This window comes from Oryctolagus cuniculus, chromosome 1 (assembly GCF_964237555.1).
Source record: "Oryctolagus cuniculus chromosome 1, mOryCun1.1, whole genome shotgun sequence".
Taxonomy (NCBI): domain Eukaryota; kingdom Metazoa; phylum Chordata; class Mammalia; order Lagomorpha; family Leporidae; genus Oryctolagus; species Oryctolagus cuniculus.
In genome coordinates, this window is record NC_091432.1 from 222,634,886 (window position 1) to 222,642,590 (window position 7,705).

Genomic DNA, 7,705 nt, shown 5'->3' on the forward strand with positions numbered 1-7,705 from the left:
TTTTATTTATCAGTTTCCAAAGTATAAAGCAGTATCTACTCCAAGATGAATTACTGATAAAAAAATTAATTCTGGCCACTTCTCTTATGTAGGTTTATTATGTTGTGGAGAATTGCTCTGTTCCTTTGGCTAATTTATCAACTCTTTTCTGGTGTTCCTCTTCTCATTTTTCTCTCCTAACAGGTCCCTCCACAATCTTGACAGGTTGTTATTATGAACATTTCTGCATATTAACTTGAATTAACTTATCTCTACCTCATAAACCAATGTATGAGTGACAGGTCCTTTAATGTAACTGGATGCATGAGATGCATCTGGTCTCTCCTAGTTTACGTGGGCCTGTCATACTCTATCTTAGTGTATTCTAAGATCCTTCTTTTTCCCTCTCAATAGGCGGAACATCAATTTATCCAGAAATTTCAAGACTGTTTTTGTTCCACCTCTGAAAAATATCATTGGCATAATCTCAAAGAGAAATCCAATGCATTATTACAATTTCTAGTTAGAGAAGGATGGCTACAATCTTCAAAGGAGACAGCCAACTGAAGTAGGGGAGATGGAGTGGACCCAGAAAAGGCAATGAATCTGTAGGATAACTTGATATGAACCCATACTCAGTGTTTCTATCTTGGTAGGCTTCTAAGTATGTCTTATCATCTCTCAGAATCTGAGATTTCATATATCTAAAAATGATGTTGAAAATCAAATGTGATAAATAAAATGAAAGTGCTAATTGAAGAAAATCATTCAATATATAATCATATAAGCATTTAAAATTTTAAAATAAATATAATGAACAAAATTCAATATTTTTAAAATAATACTATAGCAAAAGAAGAACTTTTAAAAAAGCATAGGATAGTATTTTTTGCTAGAATGGATTCTATTTTAATACTTTCAAACCTTTTTTAAATTTTAGAAACTTACATATTTCTACTATAGGTTCTAAATTAATTTGGAGAGAACCATAGTAATTTTATTCTAAATTTCATCTGGAAAATTATACAATAGTGATTATGTTAATCTTAAAAAGAATAATTAAATAGGAATAATTACCTTACTACTTCAGATATACCTCTAAAGCTTATCAAAAATACTTCAGAACTATAATAAGTAAAATAATATATTTTGGTATCAGAATATAGTAACATAGAATGTATAGAAAATAGAGAAGAGGAAGGAACTTCAAAATTACAGAAACTGCCACTAGAGCATACTAGGATTTAAGAAATACAACAGGTAGCTAATCAGTCATTTCAAAAAATGGAATGAGTTAGTAAATGGTGATCATAATGTTTTCCATTTGGAAGAAAAAATCAAACTAGCTCCTCATTTCACTCACAACATTAAATGTATTTCAGATGGATTATTGACTCAATTACTTCAGTTTTATTTTATTGTGAGTTTTTTATTATAATTAAATATGTCCATCAAACCAAGTCATAACGGTACCTCAAAAGCTATTATAAAATTCAGATATAAACCCAATGGGGTTCAGGCAACCAATCCCAATACTACAATCATTTTCATCTTATACTTGGTGATTACAACAACTTTGTTGATGGACCAAACTTTACATGTTATGTTCATCCTCCTCTTAGAATTGAAGGTAGCTGAATATTCTACCAAGAATAAAACACTCTGTCATAAAGAGTATTTTGAACTGGAGGCAACTGAAAAGAAGCAGAATCAGGAAAAGCTTTATTTGGCTAAAGCAAGATGCAGATTTACAAAGATGCTCCTCCTTTTCTCTGTCAGGAACAATAAAGGTTGATCACTAGACCTTGTGGAGATAGTACAAGAGAAATCTACATAGCAGACTTTACCACCTACCCTTTTTGGGCCATTTTCAATTTGACATTGCCATTGCTGCCTGTAGTGACTCAATAATTTGCTGCCTGTAGTGACTCAATATCACTTAGCTTTGTCATGTTAATTCTATTAATATGATTTTTTTGAATATGCTATATATGGTGTGATTTAAAACCATCACTCCTGCGACTTTGCTAAACTCTCTATGAGTTCCAATAATCTCTTACTGGAGGCTTCTGGTCTTTTTAGATGCAACTTTCTCTGCATCTACTGAGAAAACCATATGGCTTATATTCTTCAATTTGTTAATGTTAAAATTTATCAATTTGCATATGTTGAACCATCTCTGCATACCAGGGTTAAATCCCATTTGATCTGGGTGAATGATCTTTTGGATGTGTTGTTGGATTAGATGAGTTGAAATTTAGTTGAGGATTTTTGCATCTATGTTCATCGAGGATATTGATTTTTAATTCTCTTTCTTGGTTGAATCTTTTTTTTTTTTTTTTTTTTTTGGTTTTGAAATTAAGGTGATGCTGGCCTCCCTGATGGAATATGGAAGGATTCCCTCCCTTTCAGTTGTTTTGAATAGTTTGGGAAGAATTGGAATTAGATCTTCTTTAAAAGTTTGACAGAATTTATCAGGGAGGCATTCTGGTTTGGGGAGAGTCTTTATTACTGATTGAATCTCTATCTTGGTTATTGGTCTATTTAGGTTTTCCATACCTTCACAACTCAATACTGGTAGATTATATTTGTCTAGAAATTTATTCATTTCTTCTAGATTTTCCAATTTGTTGGCATGTGATTGTATTAAGTCTTGATGATTCTTTTCATTCCTATAGTATCTGTTGTACTATCTCCTTTTTCATCTCCCATTTTATTTTACCTTCTCCCTTTTTTGGTTAGTTGGATCAATGGTGTATCAATGTTTTAAATTTTCAATAAAAAACTCTTCATCTCACTGATTTTTTTAAGTTTTTTAATTTCTTCTGCAACTTTTATTATTTCTTTCTTCCTACTTTTTTTGGGTTTGGTTTGTTCTTGTTTTTCTGAATGCTAGACACACATTGATGGATCACTTATTTGATGCATTCCCAAGAGGGTAGGGAGGAAAGAATCATAATACTTTTTTTTTTTTTGGGGGGGGGGGGAAGCACTTTAACACTTTAATGCAGTTCCAGCCGCTTCTCCGGTTCATTTCAGCTCCTTCATGGCCAGGCCTGGGGGCAGGGACTGCTTCAGCTTCTCGGCCTTCTCCTTGTCCATGATGACCAGCGTGTAGAGGTAGCGGCTGTAGCGCACCTTGAACTTCACGTTGTCCTTGTTCTTCTTGATCTTGACGGACTTGGCATCCTTCCGCCGGGCCGTGAGCAGGAAGTCCTTGATCTCCTCGATTTTCTGGGGCATGGCGACCAGGCCGCGGACCAGCACCCACTTCGCCCGAACACCACCGGGAAGCGACTCTTGGCAGCAGCGAGAAGGGAGAGAGGCGGAAAGGAGAATCATAATACTCTTAAACTGTATATATGAAATTTGTTCCCTTTTACAAAACTAAAAAAATTAAAGCCAAAAAAAGCCACTTCTCTGAGTTATTCTTCCCCTAATTTCCTTTCATGTATAAATGCATACTAATAAACTTCTGCTTGTTTTCTCTCTGCTTTTTAAAAAAGATTTATTTATTTATTTGAAAGGCAGAGATACAGAGAGAGAGAAGAAAGAGCGGGATCTTCCAGCTGCTGGTTCACTCCCCAAATGGCCACAATGACCAAGGCTGGGCAAGGCCGAAACCAGGAATCAGGAGCTGCTCCCAGGTCTCCTATGTGGGTGCAAGGGCATAGCTACTTGGGCCATCTTCCACTGTTTCCCCAGGCACGTTAGCAGAGCTGGATTGGAAGTGGAACACCCAGGACTAGAACTGGTGCCTACATGGGATGCCAGCACAGCAGGTTGAGGCTTAACCTTCTACACCAAAGAGCTGGTACCCTTGCTTTCTTTCTTGCTGACCTTTTCTTTTCTGTTTTTGGTTTTGGTTTTGGTTTTGCTTTTGCTTTTTGTCAGAGAGATTGCATCTAAGAACTCAAAAAAGTAGAAGGAAAATAATTTAGTCCTTCCCTCCATTATAAACTCTGAAGTCAGCCATCCTCAAAGCCAGTCTACTTTTTTTTAAAATGTCTTCAAATACATTAAGTTCTAATCATAGGTAAGATTTTAGTTTTCAAAACGATCTCTGATTCAGGCATAAATCCACATTCTATACTAACCTAAAATAGTCCATCTGTCTCCTCAGAGTTTTTTTGTGACTAATAATCAATGCTTAATTAATTTGTTGAAATAAACAATCTTTGCATGTAAATTCTGTAACACCCAACCCGCTCATGAATCTCTAACATATAAAGCTCAATCTGCTGATGTTAGGGCTATCAACACTAACTTATACCTCCCAGGAATTAATATCATCTATTGCAGCTGTTAGCAAAGATTTTCCGTAGAAGTGTGAAAAGTAAATATTTTAGCTTTATTTGCCATAGAGTCTCGGTTACAACTACCACAGTCTACTATTTTAGCACCATAGATAGTATTCAGGCAAATTAGTGTTTCAATAAAACTTTCTTTACAAAAGTAGGTGGCGAACCAAGCAATTGCTGACTACTGACCTAATCTATACTGAGTACTTTCATCTGGCTTGTCTTCCTAAAACATTTCCAAACTGCTGGTCATTCACAATTTCAAATCAAATCAATAAAATAGCAACTTAGCAATAGTTATTTATAGTAATTACTTTGTAGTAATTACTTTGGAGGGTGAAGGTGCCTACCTATATGTAGTTTGGCTTTATATTTTTGACAACACTTTTCATGAGAAGTTAGATAGTATATGTTATCATTTTGTAAAGGAAATAAAATTTTTATGATGATGGTAGTGTGATAGGAACTGTTAAATTCCTGCATTTTTCTAATTATACCACACGGATTAATCCCAGCTTCTAAACACAAATTGCCGGTACCACAGCTTAAATTCTAAGGAGGCTGGAAGCCAGAAATTATCATAGCAAGTGCAAGCATTTAAGAATCAAATTGATAGGGTCTAAAAATCTCAGATCTTGCATTTCCTAACCATAATTTTTTTTTAAACTTTTATTTAATGCATATAATTTTCCAAAGTACGACTTATGGATTACAATGGCTTCCCCCCCATACCGTCCCTCCCACCCACAACCCTCCCCTTTCCCACTCCCTCTCCCCTTCCATTCACATCAAGATTCATTTTCGATTATCTTAATATACAGAAGATCAGCTTAGTATACATTAAGTATGGATTTCAACAGTTTGCTCCCACACAGAAACATAAAGTGAAAAATAATAGATGATTTTTTTAAATGATGATGAAATCAGAGCAGACCTATTGTCATGTTTAATCCCAGTGAGAGTCAAGTTGGGAATTGATAATTTTTTTTTTTTTTTTTTTTTTTTTTTTTACAGAGGATCAGTTTAGTATGCATTAAGTAAGGATTTCAACAGTTTGCACCCCCATAGAAACACAAAGTGAAATATATTGTTTGAGTACTCATTATAGCATTAAATCTCAATGCACAGCACATTAAGGATAGAGATCCTACATGAGGAGTAAGTGCACAGTGACTCCTGTTGTTGACTTTACCAATTGACACTCCTGTCTATGGCATCAGTAATCTCCCTATGCTCCAGTCATGAGTTTCCAAGGCTATGGAAGCCCTCTGAGTTCTCCGACTCTTATCTTGTTTAGACAAGGTCATAGTCAAAGTGGAGGTTCTCTCCTCCGTTCAGAGAAAGGTACCTCCTTCTCTGATGACCTGTTCTTTCCACTGGGATCTCACTCGCAGAGATCTTTTGCCAGAGTGTCTTGGCTTTCCATGCCTGAAATACTCTCATGAGCTCTTCAGCCAGCTCCGAATGCCTTTAGGGCTGATTCTGAGGCCAGAGTGCTATTTAGGACATCTGCCATTCTATGAGTCTGCTGAGTATCTCACTTCCCATGTTGGATCACTCTCCCCTTTATTTACTCCATCAGTTAGCGTTAGCAGGTACTAGACTTGTTTATGTGCTCCCTTTGACTCCCAGTCCCTTCACCATGACCAACTGTGAACTGAAACTGATCACCTGGAACAGTGAGATGGCATTGGTACATGCCACCTCGATGGGATTGAATTGGAATCCCCTGGTATGCTTCCAACTCCACCACTTGGGGCAAGTCAGCCTGAGCATGTCCCAAATTATACATCTCTTCCCTCTTCCATTCCCACCACCATGTTCAACAGGGATCACATTTCAGTTAATTTTCAACACTAACCATAATTTAAAGAAAAATAGCTGGATAAATGTTTATTCATTTAAATTTTAATGTAAAATTTTTTTGAAAGGCAGAGTGGACAGTGAGAGAGAGACAGAGACAGAAAGAAAGGTCTTCCTTTGCCGTTGGTTCACCCTCCAGCACACCGCGCTGATCCGAAGGCAGGAGCCAGGTGCTTCTCCTGGTCTCCCAAGGGATGCAGGGCCCAAGGACTTGGGCCATCCTCCACTGCACTCCCTGGCCAAAGCAGAGAGCTGGCCTGGAAGAGTGGCAACCAGGACAGAATCTGGCGCCCCGACCGGAACTAGAACCTGGTGTGCCGGTGCCTCAAGGCGGAGGATTAGCCTAATGAGCCACAGCGCTGGCTAAAGTAGAGCTCATCTTACATATCTTTGATGAGAGCTTCAGCTTTCAATGGTATGCATATTTATATTTTTAATAAATGTGTGACAAAATAAGCATTATTGTTGAACAATACTGAACAATTAATATTTAATATGTAAGTAGGTTTTTTCACCTGAATTATTTTTCACCAACATAGTCAGAAAATTTATACCTAAACTATCTCTTTTGATCCTGGATAATATAATATTTGTTATTTTGAAATCATTAGAGTTTATTTGCTATTTACCTAACTTCTTCATTTTTGCTTTTTCTATTTTCTAATGAATTAAATCTGCAAATACGTAGATTACCTAATGATGACTAAATCAGTGCTTAGTCCTGCCTGAATGGCCAATATGATACCAACCATCCTCTCTACTGCGTTCTACTAGATATTGATATTATTAACAATGAAGAATTAAATTGGCAGATGCTCACTATCTTTCAATTCTTCAGCAACTCAACTTGCAATTTTAAGATTTTAATTTGTTAATTTTTAATATTGGAACTAATTATACCTTCTCTAGTATGACAACAGATACAAAAATCATTTTATTGAAAAGTTTAGTATAACAAAATTAGATATTATTGCTTTGTTGTTTTTAGAAAAGATACATTTATAGTTGAATTATAACTTATGCAAGTTTAAAGCAATCTCAGTAAATGAATCCAAAGATGGAAGATCAGGAAACAGTATTAAGTGCAGAATGCTTCTTGGCCTTTTGGATAAGATCAAGTGCAGAAATAAGTGCAGGTAGATTTCAGCTAATCATAAGGAAGAATTTTTAAACAATTACAACTATCAAAGAAGTAATAGGCTATTGAGATGTAGTGAGATGCATACTGCATGAAATGTTCACACAGACACTGGGTAATTACTTCTAAGAGACTCATGTAAGAAATATCAATATTTCAACTTTTAAGCCTCTTACAACTCTGAGATTCAACTATTCTCTTGGGAAGACTAAGAAAAGAAAAATAGAGAATTAAAACTAAAATAAGTAAATATTGAGAACCTTTATTTCTGGCCTAGCAGAATAACCAAAACTGAACTTCCTCCTCTGAAAACTACAAAACTGGAAAAATGCATTAAACAGTGGGTTTTCAATATTTTATTTGAAGCAGAGCAAAAGGAGTGTTCCCTGAGACAGAGAGACCAAATGAGGTAAGTGCCATGATT

General features: G+C 35.9%; 1 pseudogene; it reads right to left on the reverse strand.

Moving 5' to 3' along the window:
- Positions 1-2,963: 2,963 nt before the first annotated feature.
- LOC127490272 (large ribosomal subunit protein eL38 pseudogene) lies at positions 2,964-3,309 on the reverse strand (annotated as a pseudogene).
- Positions 3,310-7,705: the final 4,396 nt, after the last annotated feature.